At 38.2% G+C, this 12278-nt stretch overlaps 1 pseudogene across 1 annotated transcript; it reads left to right on the forward strand.

The window, feature by feature from the left end:
• Window positions 1-10882: 10882 nt before the first annotated feature.
• LOC309967044 (translationally-controlled tumor protein-like) lies at window positions 10883-11598 on the forward strand (annotated as a pseudogene). Its single transcript has one exon. The product of its transcript is annotated as a translationally-controlled tumor protein-like (transcript).
• Window positions 11599-12278: the final 680 nt, after the last annotated feature.

The raw sequence follows: 12278 nt of genomic DNA on the forward strand, positions 1-12278 counted from the left end.
CCAACTGGTAAGCAAGATAGATTAAAAACAGATATTTTCAATATAATGTGGCAAGTGCTAGGACTGATACATGGAGTAGTTGGTAACTCAATGTCATTACATATATATTGCCTAGCAGAGAGAATAACATTTAAAAGATGCTAAAGGCATTTCGTATTCCATCCTCCTTCCTTGGGGTGACAAATTTTATTTTCCAAAAAGAGCTGCAGCAATATCTTCTATCCCACGTGTCCTTCAGTAATGTGACCTCGAGTCTCTCCCATCAAGGGGAAGAGTCTCATGGTACTCCTTTTGAAGCTGGGCTGGCCTCCAGGACTCACCTGTAACCAATAGAACTTGGTAGAAGTGATGCTGCATGACTTCTGAGGCTGAGCCAGAAAGGGCCAAGCAGTGTTAGCCTTGATCTCCTAGAATACTCAATTATCAGCTGTTCCGTCTCAGGGGGCTTTCTCTGGAGCCCAGCTGCCATGCTGTGATAAGCCCAAGCTACATGGAAACACTGCATGCAGGCATGCTGATCGACAGACCTCGTGAGCCCAGCCTTTGGGTTGTCCTAACTCAAGCACCAGACACGTGAGTGAAGGACCTTCCAGATAATTCCATCCCCTGACTAATTGAGTCACCCTCAACCCACTTGAGTCTTCTGAGCTGAGGTCCCAGATGCCCTGGAGCAGAGACAAGCCAGCCTCACTGTACTCTGTTCAAAATCCTGACCCACAACATCCATGACCATAATAAAATGGTTGCTATTTTTATGTCACTAGTGTGGAGAGTGGTTTGTTACATAGCAATAGATAATTAGAATAGATGGGTTCCAAGAAAGAACCACTTCACAATGAATTATATTATTTTTGAATAGTGTTTATGGTGAGGTACCAGTATTTCTGGATGCAGGTCGTTCAGTTAACTCAGAAAATGAGAAAACATTTTGTCACTAATTCATCTCTGAATGCAGATCACAGGGTTTTGGGACCCCTTCCCTGACTTCTTCACATTCGTAAAATTATGGGTCTACTTGCTTGAGGAATATTTCATTTCTTTTGATGAGAACTACTTCTCTTCATCTTCAGATTTAGTGCCAATGAAAATGTTGGAAAAAACTGATTTATTTGATATTCATGTCTTAATTCTGTAAGACAGAGCATTTTAGTAACTGATTAGTGGGAGAGTATGCCTTGCCGTAGGCAAAGACACTGGCTACCTCAAATATAATGTATTTTGTGGCTTTTAATCACTAATTAGCATTTGCAGGAGGAATTTGTTTATATGAAGAGGACTTGAAGAAAAATACAATATTAAACTGTGCAGTTCTCTTCCACTTTAGTCATTAGTCCTACCACTTATTAAAAATTAAACCATGTACAGTTCTCAGATTGGCAACTTGCAGATTGTCTAAGGAAGATACTCACTTTAATTATGTGAATTGAAAGAGATACTTTTTTTTTGCTACTTTTAAAAATCTTACTGTAATTGAGAAATCATTAAAAGTTGGAATACAGTTCCATTAAATTTAGAGGGGGAAAAAGGAGACTGTAGTAATATCCAAAACATCTCCTTTCTTAGGTGGTAGTCTTGGCAGATGAAATAATGAAATCTGAGTCTTTGTGGTGGTAAAATAGGTGACACAGAAGGAAAACAAGGAGGTGCAATAAATGGTTAATTAATGGATGCCAATTATATCTCAGGATCAAATGAATGTCCTACAGAAGTGAGAGGACTAGTGGTTAAAGAAGGGATGGAATGGAGCTGGAGGAGACAAAATGTGGGTAAGTCTACTGTTGCTCCCTCTTGACAGCCATGTGCTGCTAGGTCAGGATAAAAAAAAGAAAGAAAGAAAAGAAAAGAAAAGAAATCTCCTGGGATCATTGCACAATTGGAATCTGAAAATTCTGACAGTGAATACCTGTTATTTGCAGAAAAGACATACTTCTAGATTCCTAGCTTTCCCATTCTTTGCAATTGGCTAGAATTAAAAGACTTGTTGCACAGGAGGAAAGCATGAGATAGATCCCAGATCCAGAAAATCTTTCCAGGTCTCAGACTTCACAGCATCTTCCTATCTCTGCCTGTCCCAGTCCTCAGACTTCTCTGTTATTTTCTTTTTGTTTGGCAAGTAATATATTTTTGTAAGGCCCCTCAGATTTTACCTGAGTTGCTTAATCACAATTTTCCTTAAAAGACCAGGATGTAAGGTGAGCGCCATGACTGTTCTGTCCATCTTTTGTTCAGGAGTTCATGGGTGAACTGTCTTGGGTTTTCCCAAGTAAAGGAATCATGGAAAATGTTGCCTGAGGCAAGAGAAGTCCAACCCATTTAGGGTTTAGTCCATTCCATGCTGAACATGAGCTGGAATATATTTAGACTTTTCTATGTATCATTTTGGAATATACCCACATATTAAAAATAATTTTAAAAATCAAATATTCTCAGGAATTTTTTCCTAACAAATTAAAAGAGATTTTCATCGAATGTTAATTTGAATATTTTTGAGGAGATAATACATGTCTAACTATTGGGATGTGAAAGTGCACCTTTGCAGTACTTTTGTTCCATTAATTTTTTTTTTTTTTTGAGCTTGCTTGTCAGTTCAGTCACCAAGCTTCACTAAGCTTCGCTAATTTTGTGAAATTTGGAATAGTGTTTTGCCACTTTAGAGATAATCCCTGAAAGCTTCCTTCTTGCAGATGGCAATAAATCATTCTCTCCACTAAAAGCCTCCATGTCATTTGAAATTTATTACACAGAGTGCGTAGTGGACTTAAAAGCCGTTTCACGTGTCTTATTACTTCAATCATCTAATTTAGGGGTTTCAGCTGCAATTGTAGTTGGAAAAAGTATTTTCCTTGCTCTGATCAATATGAGTCTGGTTTTGCATTCATCCCCACTAACCCTCCCTGCCTGATTTCATCTACTACCCTTCTTGGATTGTATAGCTTCTGTAGTCATTCTCCAGTACCCATCATTCAAGGCAATACAGGTCTGAAATGGAAAGAAAGTGCCAACAAGGCTGATATAGATTGACTAAGCTTTACCAGCTCTTAGCCGCACTTGTCAAAAGATATCTTAGTTACTACTAGTTGAGCAGTCTTGCCCTAGGGAAGGAGAAGCTGTCAAAAACTCCTGTGTTTAATATGTACATCTCTGGCTTCATGGAGAGAGTATGAAGGAAGCCTATTAAACACAGATGAGGTAAGACTAAGTAACACACACTTAACACAAAGAATGAAAAGGAATTGGGTACTCTTTATTGACATATTGAAAGCGTTTGTGTCTTTTTTTTCCCTTCCACAATAAATAATCTCTGTTCCCTTTCAGTCATTTTCATCCCCATAATGAAAGATAGTATCAATCGATTAATAAAATGAAGAGGAATGTGGGAATATTATAGTTCTCTATAGCAGTCTGGAGTCTCATATGACAAACATACCCATGCAGGTGTAACAATGATTGAACCACTGCAGGGTCCAAGCTTAGACTCAGTCTTTGTCGATGGTTGTAAAAGCCAACTACTGTATTCTTTGATTTAAATATCAGAAAAATCAGATGTGCCCCCAAATATTCCTATCTTGAGTGGGTGATTCAATACCATGTGAATGAATACATCTAACCCTTGTTGACTTTACATTTTCAATCCATTTAACCTCATGGGAAAATTAAAAGTTGATTCAAAGACCACTACATGCAAGATACTAAAAGATAACCGCACCTTCCTATACAATTCTTAGTCAACATTGGGAAGTGAGCAATGTTTTGTCTTTTGCACCCAAATACTCCCTCCTTCATTGCTCTTTCCTTCCTCGCCAGAGGATCTTATGTGGGTGCCCATCCTCCCCTTTTTTTTTTTTTTAAATTTTTGGCTGCGTTGGGTATGCGTTGCCACACACAGCCTTTCTCTAATTGTGGCAAGCGGGGGGCTACTCTTTGTTGCAGTGCACAGGCCTCTTGTTGCGGAGCCCAGGCTCTAGGCACGTGGGCTCAGTAGTTGTGGCTCGCGGGCTCTAGAGCGCAGGCTCAGTAGTTGTGGTGCTTGGGCTTAGTTGCCCCGCCGCATGCGGGATCTTCCTGGGCCAGGGATCGAAACTGTGTCCCCTGCATTGGCAGGTGGATTCTTAGCCACTGCGTGCAGGGAAGTCCCTCCCCTTTTCTTTTGTGACCAAATTGTTGCGTGCTTCCAGAACAGCCTCTTCTCTCTCTTTTCTTGCTTGCGGGAGAACACACTCCCACAGTAGATGCAGAATACACCTTATACTTTTCTTCTCATCTCCTTTGCACCTATGACGTGGGTATGAGATCTAATTCCAGTGAAAAAGACTGGAGGAGATGTCCACTAGGAGTTCCTGGGAAACATTTTACCTAGTAAAATAGGCATGCGGGAGGAAATACCTCCCTTCCTCTCATGATACAGTCATGTCAGCCCGTGACACCCGGGGTCGCTGTAGCATCTTGCCAACACATGGAGAATGACAGAGTGAAAAGATGGCAGGACCAGAGTCCTTGGTAGTGAGATGCCCTCTATCTGGAACACTTTGTTTTTGAAAAACAATATGTTTTTACAGAGGCAGGTGGTGTTTAGCAGTTTGACCAAATGGTCTGGAATTTCTAGCTCTGAGATACTTTTACCTGTCTCCACAATTAGAAGGTTACTGTTCTTTCTTGGCGGTTCTTGTCCCCTTCAACGTAAATTAACTTATCGGTCTAGGCTGAGAGGTTAAGGCAGGAGCTCTGTGATCCAGATCCATCTGGAAGTTTGCTCATTAAAGACAGCCATGGAAGCTAAAGACAAGAGATATGGGGACCTCTACTCTTTCTTTTTTTCCCCCTTAGCTGAATTCTCTCCCCAAATATAAAGGAATCCATGAGCCCAGACAAAGACATTTTTTAAAGTGGACATTGGACACAAAAGACTTCACATACCAACATAATATAATAAAACTGTGGGCCAGTTTCACTTATAAATAAATGCAAATGTCATAAATAAAATAGAACAAATTGAATGCAGCAACACACTAAGAGAGAAAACACCTTGGCCACATGGTGTTCATGCCAGCAATTTAAGAATGGATCAGTATTAGGAAATATTTTAACATAATTCTCTTATTTTAAACTGGAGGAGAAAAATCCTTTAGCATTCCCACCCATGGGAAGAAAAAAAGCATTTAACAACATTTTGTATCCATTCTTCATAAAGAGCTCTTCATAAACTCAGAACAATGGGCCCATCATTAACATGATGGATAGGTAGATAGGTGGAGATCCTGATGATATTCTGGTATAATAAGAAGCTGTCATGAGTTAAAAAAAAAAAGAGAGAAAGGTAAAACTTGAGAAGGAAGCATGATACATATGAAAAGTAAGAAATTTACAGCTAGAAAACATAGATTTCCATTTCATTTTTTCTACCTGCAATCTGTGAGACCTTAGGCATATCACGTCACTCTCTTGGATTTCAGACATTTCACTGAAAAAATGAGGCTGGTAATAGCTACCTTAGGAGGATTAATGTGATCAAAGTACATTAAAGCACTAACTTATACGGGGTTTTCATAAATGGTTGCTTTGGAAAAGAAATACCACCTGTTCTGGAGATTTACCCACCCCAAAACAGAGAGGATAAAAACCAGAAAACATCTGAACATACACTTACTTGAAGTTAATAGATGTTCAAAATTTCCTCCGATTAATCCAGGAGCATGGGTACTTCCTCATTCTGATCCTTCGGATAAGATCTTCAATGATAAAAATAAAAGTTTCAAAAACCTTCTGTGACCCATGTCATGACAGAAAGTTGACTCTTCTTTGTCATTCACGTTGACCCAAAACAAGATACGCGTTTTCTGAGAATGTGCCTGCAACCTGTTGATTTGGGATCCATGACATTCTCCAGACAATAGGACTTCATTCAGTTTCCTGGAACTGCTCATCAGAGTCACCTTCACCATCCTTTCTGTTTCTCTGACCTTCTGCTTCTCCAGTCAAGACGCATAACTTATGGAAAATGGGAGAAGCCGTTAACTTTCTTCCTTTTACCTGTAGCTCTCTTCTGAAATTGCAAATTAATTTCCACAGTCTGGCTCTGCAGTTTTTCTAAGACTGTGATCCTATTTATCTTAAGTGTAGCACTAAGGGGAGGAAATGGAAGCTCAATCCAGGTGTCCACATTGACTCTGCACACGTTCATATTTTCGTGAAACCCAATCATGTGTTTCTATGTTTTCAACAGTTTCAGTTTCATTTGGTTCGTGCCTTATTGCATTAATAAGTATAATTTCTTTTTTAAATTTGTTTTATTTTATATTGGAGTATAGTTGATTTACAGTGTTGTGTTAGTTTCAGGTATACAGCAAGGTGATTCAGTTATACATATACGTAAGGCCAATAGGAATCTAAGAAATTAGGCTACTGAGGATCCTGAGTCTAAAAAGTGTCTTCAATTGAAGAAGACATCTAGTAAATTTCTTCAACAAATTTTCACCGTGTTGTCTGACTATATTAAAATAAAGAACCAAATTCTGCTTCAGTTCCTTATAAATATCCCACAAATTCTCGGTGGATAATTTATAGTTTTTACCTCTTTGTTCATTGCATCATGTAATGAATAGGTCCTGCAAAGTTAACAAAACACAATCTTTTGCTGTAAACTATGAAATGTAAACTGTCCTCACCAACCATCACTTTTGAACCGGAATACATTTTGTTTTTCTTGTTGTTCTAGGTGCCCCATCTGTGGCATGTGAATTTCTATGTTTGGATCAAACTTTTCATATTTCTTGCTCTTAGGCAGGCACTTAGGTCATAGATGTTCTTGTATGCTAAAATTATTTAACATTTTTTCTTGCTAAAAATTTTAAAAAGACCACATGCAGGGGGTTATCAATAGAAAAAAAATAGTGGTATCAAAATACTTTTTTTTCTGATTAAAAATAACAGGAAATTTAAGGAGTGAGTAAAAAAAAATAAGAGAAGAAAATAACAATTGTCTATAGTTACACCATTCAAAAATAACTACTCTTGACGTTTCGTTTCATTTGTTTCCCATTTTTCTTGCAATGTGTATATTTGAGGGGGCTTCCCTGGTGGCGCAGTGGTTGAGAGTCTGCCTGCCGATGCAGGGGACACGGGTTCGTGGCCCGGTCTGGGAAGATCCCACATGCCGCGGAGCGGCTGGGCCCGTGAGCCATGGCCACTGAGCCTGCGCGTCCGGAGCCTAAAAAAAGCAATGTGTATATTTGAGATATATGAATATATTTATGCATTTATACCTTTCTATTTATAGAAGGAAATATGGGAAGAGGGCCTGTCTTGGTTTTTCTCAAATAATAAATCTTAGGTTGCTGTGTGCTTCACCAATTCACAAACAAACACTGGCTTATTTATCATGCCTTTACTATTATTTTGTTTAATTCATTATCTTTTTAAAGGCTCAAAAAGCCTTTGGAAACTGCCAAATAATCTTCTAAATCTTCTACTGTGTTAGGAGCTCATTTATCTAATTCTTTTAGGAAGATGGGAGGAATTAAAATGTCTAGAATTATATACATACTGCATAAAGAAGGGAATAGACACATATTAGTAGATAAATGTAGACAAATGTTCTACCTAATTCTTTTTTTAAAAAATTCATTTTTATTGGAGTATAGTTGCTTTACAATATTGTGTTAGTTTCTGCTCTGCAGCAAATTGAATCAGTTATACGTATACATATATCCCCTCCTTTTTTGAATTTCCTTCCCATTCAGGTCACCACAGAGCATTGAGTATAGTTCCCTGTGTTATACAGTAGCTTCTCATTAGTTAAATCATCAGATATTTATTTTGTGCATGCTGAAATATCTGACTAGTAGAAGGCCTGTGTCACTCTTGCTCTGGTTTCATAACTAGTGTATATGTTTAAAATGTACAGGGAAACCCCTTGTCCAGCAGCCATATTGACATGGATTAATACCTGATACTTTGACTTAAGTCATCAAAGATATTCTTGTCATTAAATGGGTGAATTGTCTTAAGAAATTAATTGAAACAAGATTTCCAGGGTGATTCCAATGTGAATTGTGGTACCAAACACAAATTAGAGCAAAAAAAAACCCCCAAAACACTTAATAATGTAAACATTTCAAAAAGAATCAAATTGAATCCTTTTCCTTATAGATTATTTTTTCTGTTTAAATTCTTACTCTTGTGTAAATGTGGTCTGTCTGATCATAACAAAGGAAGCAAATCATCCACCTTGTATTGAGGCTTTTGGAGAATTTCTTCTTCAAAATATATTCTTTAAAAACAAGTTCCATTTTCACACTACATAGTCACAGTTATCCTGGGGTGGGAGTGGGGAACAGGGGGAAACTTCACACAGATGACCATTGAAAAATTCACAATTCATTAAAAGGACTTCTGCTTTAACCAATATATTCTATGAGCATTGCTAACAAAGGAAAAATTAGATTCACATTTTCTTTTTTTCCATGGGAGTATAGCCAAAATTCTATAGAAAAGTGAAGCTGAAGTAAGGCTCCCAGACAACTCTCAAACTGGACTCAACCTCTGTGAAACTTCACAGTGGCTGAACTAGAGCTTTCAACGAGGAGATTTTAGATGGATAAGCTTGGAAATCTCCTTTATAAAATTCAACCTTCCAAACAGAAATTGGAAGTCCGATCTCGGACTGAATTTCAGGTGAGCAGAATAATACAGTATTTTTCTAGAGGCAGAGTGCAATAGGAATTTATGCGATGGACAGGCAAGATTCTAAGAATGAGAAATTTTATTCTTAAATCTCTCCAGAGATTACTGCAGACACATGTGGCTTGAAGAGGTCCTTCCATGTGTCTTCTGAGTCTCAGGAAAACATATTTTTAAGCGACAGCAAGAGAGGTGACATTTTATTTTTCTCCATAAGAGACTCTCTTGGAAGGTTATTTTATAGTTTCTTTCTTAGATTCATTCCGAAGAGGTTTTTCTTAGTCCAGGACTCATATCTCTTATAAAAGGTGGAGAGAAGGTGGACTAGGGCTTGGAAAATGTGTGAGTGTAATTTAAAGTTCTTCCTTTTATCAGCAGAGTTCTATCTATATCCTTCTAAAGTTACAGAGCCCAAACTGAAGAATGATTTTCAGGTAGTCTGGGGGATGTGAGATATACTGTTCCCCACTTCAAAATTGCTTTACTTCTGCTTGTGCACCTCACCACCATGTGTGTGCTTATTAGTTGCTAGCTAATATTTTTAGTTAACACAAAATGTCTTGCAAGTACAAAATCAGCTCTCGGCCTGCAAGTCATCATTAATACATCAAACCACTTTTCTCTCTGAGCTCACAAGCCTGAATCAAGCAGCTATTATGATTCAATCAGCACTGTCATAGTAGATAAAATCTGATCACCTGAGCCCTAGATTTCAATCAGCCACCACACTCCAGGCAGGGACTGGAAGACTAAAGATTTCAATGCAAGATGGACTTCAGAATGTAGAGAAAAACCTTGAGTTATCTTTCTGTTACCTAAAACTTTCCAAGCATTAGTTCCCTCAGGTAATAATGTGTTGATATACATGTTCTCAGACATCTTTACAGTCTACAATTGTACGAAAAGGCTAAGACATTGGGTCAAGACAGTATCATTCTTTGTGGATAAAGATAATTATGGTGACAACTGTGCAGTCCAACAGAATTCTCTGTGATGAATAAAATATTCTGTGCTGTGATATGGTAGCCACTAGCCACTGTGTCTCTTGAGCCCTTGAAATGAGGCTTGTGTAACTGAGGAGCTGAATTTTTATGGATGGACCTAGACATGATCATACTAAGTGAAGTAAGTCAGAAGGAGAAAGACAAATACCATACGATATCACTTATATGTGGAATCTAAAATATGATACAAATGAACTTATTTAAAAAACAGAAATAGACTTACAGACATACAGGACAAACTTAGGGTTACCAAAGTGGAAAGGCAGGGGATAAATTAGGAATTTGGGATTAACTGATACACACTGCTATATATAAAATAAACAATAAGGACCTACCATATAGCACAGAGAACTATATTCAATATCTTATAATAACCTGTAATGGAAAATAATCTGAAAAAGAATATACATATATACATAACTGAATCACTTTGCTGGACATCTGAAACATTATAAATCAATTAGACTTCAAATAAAAAAAGAATTTAAATTTATTTATTTAATTTATTGTATTTTATTTTATTCATTTTATTTTGGGCTGCTTTGGGTCTTCGTTGCTGCACGCGGGCTTTCTCTAGTTGTGGCGAGCGGGGGCTATTCTTCGTTGCAATGTATGGACTTCTCATTGTAGTGGCTTCTCTTGTTGTGGAGCACAGGCTCGCGGGCTTTAGAGCGCAGGCTCAGTAGTTGTGGCGCACGGGCTTAGTTGCTCTGCGGCATGTGGGATCTTCCCGGACCAGGGCTCGAACCCATGTCCCCTGCATTGGCAGGCGGATTCTTAACCACTGCACCACCAGGGAGGCCCCCAAAGAGTTTAAATTTAAATAGCCACATATCTTTAGTGGCTACAGTATTGGACAGGGAAGTTCTATAGAATACTTTCATGGAAGGTATCTATCCTATAGGATGAGAATGTTCTGATTAAAGTGCATATTTGCTTCTTTGTGATTAAAGTGCATGTTTGCTTCTCTGTGATAAGCCTTTATTTTTTTAAATGGATGCTATAAAAAATAATTATAAAACCTCGAATTGTTGCATGCTTTGGAAGTGTGTAGAAATGGGTGATGTAATTTTTTTAAATTATGAAATATAAAAAATGTGGGCTGGTCCCTAATAAGTTATTTATGTGAACTCCTAAAAAAAAATTAGAGACGTGATATTTCTGTAAGTATTCTTTTCATTATAAAATTATATGCAGCTTTTTTCCTGCCCAGTCCCTCCTCCCCCAGAGCGCCGCTCCGGCTGCACCTCCCTAACTCTGAGCTCCAGGCTCCTACTAAGCTAGTGACACCCTCCGCTCGCCATCATGATCATCTACCGGGACCTCATCAGCCATGATGAGATGTTCTCCAACATCTACAAGATCGACGACGGGCTGTGTCTGGAGGTGGAGGGGAAGATGGTCCGTAGAACAGAGGGTAACATTGATGACTCGCTCATCGGTGGAAATGCCTCCGCTGAAGGCCCCAAGGGCTAAGGTACCGAAAGCACAGTAATCAGTGGGGTGGATATTGTCATGAACCATCACTTGCAGGAAACCAGCTTCACCAAAGAAGCCAACAAGAAGTACATCAAAGATTACATGAAGTCAATCAAAGGGAAGCTTGAAGAACAGAGACCAGAAAGAGGAAAACCTTTTATGACAGGGGCTGCAGAACAAATCAAGCACATCCTTGCTAATTTCAAAAACTGTCAGTTCTTTATTGGTGAAAACATGAATCCGGATGGCATGGCTGCTCTGCTGGACTACCGTGAGGATAGCGTGATGCCATATATGACTTTCTTTAAGGATGGTCTAGAAATGGAAAAAGGTTAACAAATTTGGCTGTTGGGATCACTTGCTCGTCATAACTGGCTGGCTGCTGCTTTTCATCTACACAACACCAGGACTTAGACACATGGGATTGATGTCATCCTGACCCCTTCGTTTTGATGTTGATTTATTTGGAGCAGAGGCATTGTTTTTGAGGGAAAAAAACCAAAAACATGTTACGTAGATTGTCTAAAAATAAAATGCATTTAAACTCAAAAATAAAAAGTATAGGCAGAGTCTCTATGGAACTGTGAACTCTTAGTATTTGTTATCAGAAACTCTGTCTTCTGTTGTTTTGATCTTATGTCATCTTGTACGTGGTAAGCATTCAACTTTTTTTTTTTTAATTTTGGAATGAATAAGGTTTATTAGGTTCTATCACCCACAGGAGGTACATCCCAAATCTGCTAATGAGCAGAGCTGAGCAGAAAAGGAAAGAAGAGTTATTTAACAACTCATCATTTTCTTGCTGCAAGATTGCCCTTGGCTAATCAGCTCACTGCAGGAATTCAATAAATAATAAATAAATAAATGAATAAATGCACAAACTTTGACCAGCAGTATTTGTTTCACATATATACAATTCTTTCTTCAAAAGTAACATCAAGTTGTAACCAGTTAATTTGTACTTTGTTATTAGGTTGTCTCTGTGCTGTGCTTGTGAGTAGAGGTATCCCAAGTGATTCTACATTTTAATTTAAAATGAACTAGGTCTGTGTGTTGCCTTTGCATTGGGTTCTTAGTTTTCAATAGGTGCTGCTGAAAACAAGTTAATGCCAGATGATG

This window comes from Leucopleurus acutus, assembly GCF_964270905.1.
Source record: "Leucopleurus acutus genome assembly, chromosome: 10".
NCBI classification, from domain to species: domain Eukaryota; kingdom Metazoa; phylum Chordata; class Mammalia; order Artiodactyla; family Delphinidae; genus Leucopleurus; species Leucopleurus acutus.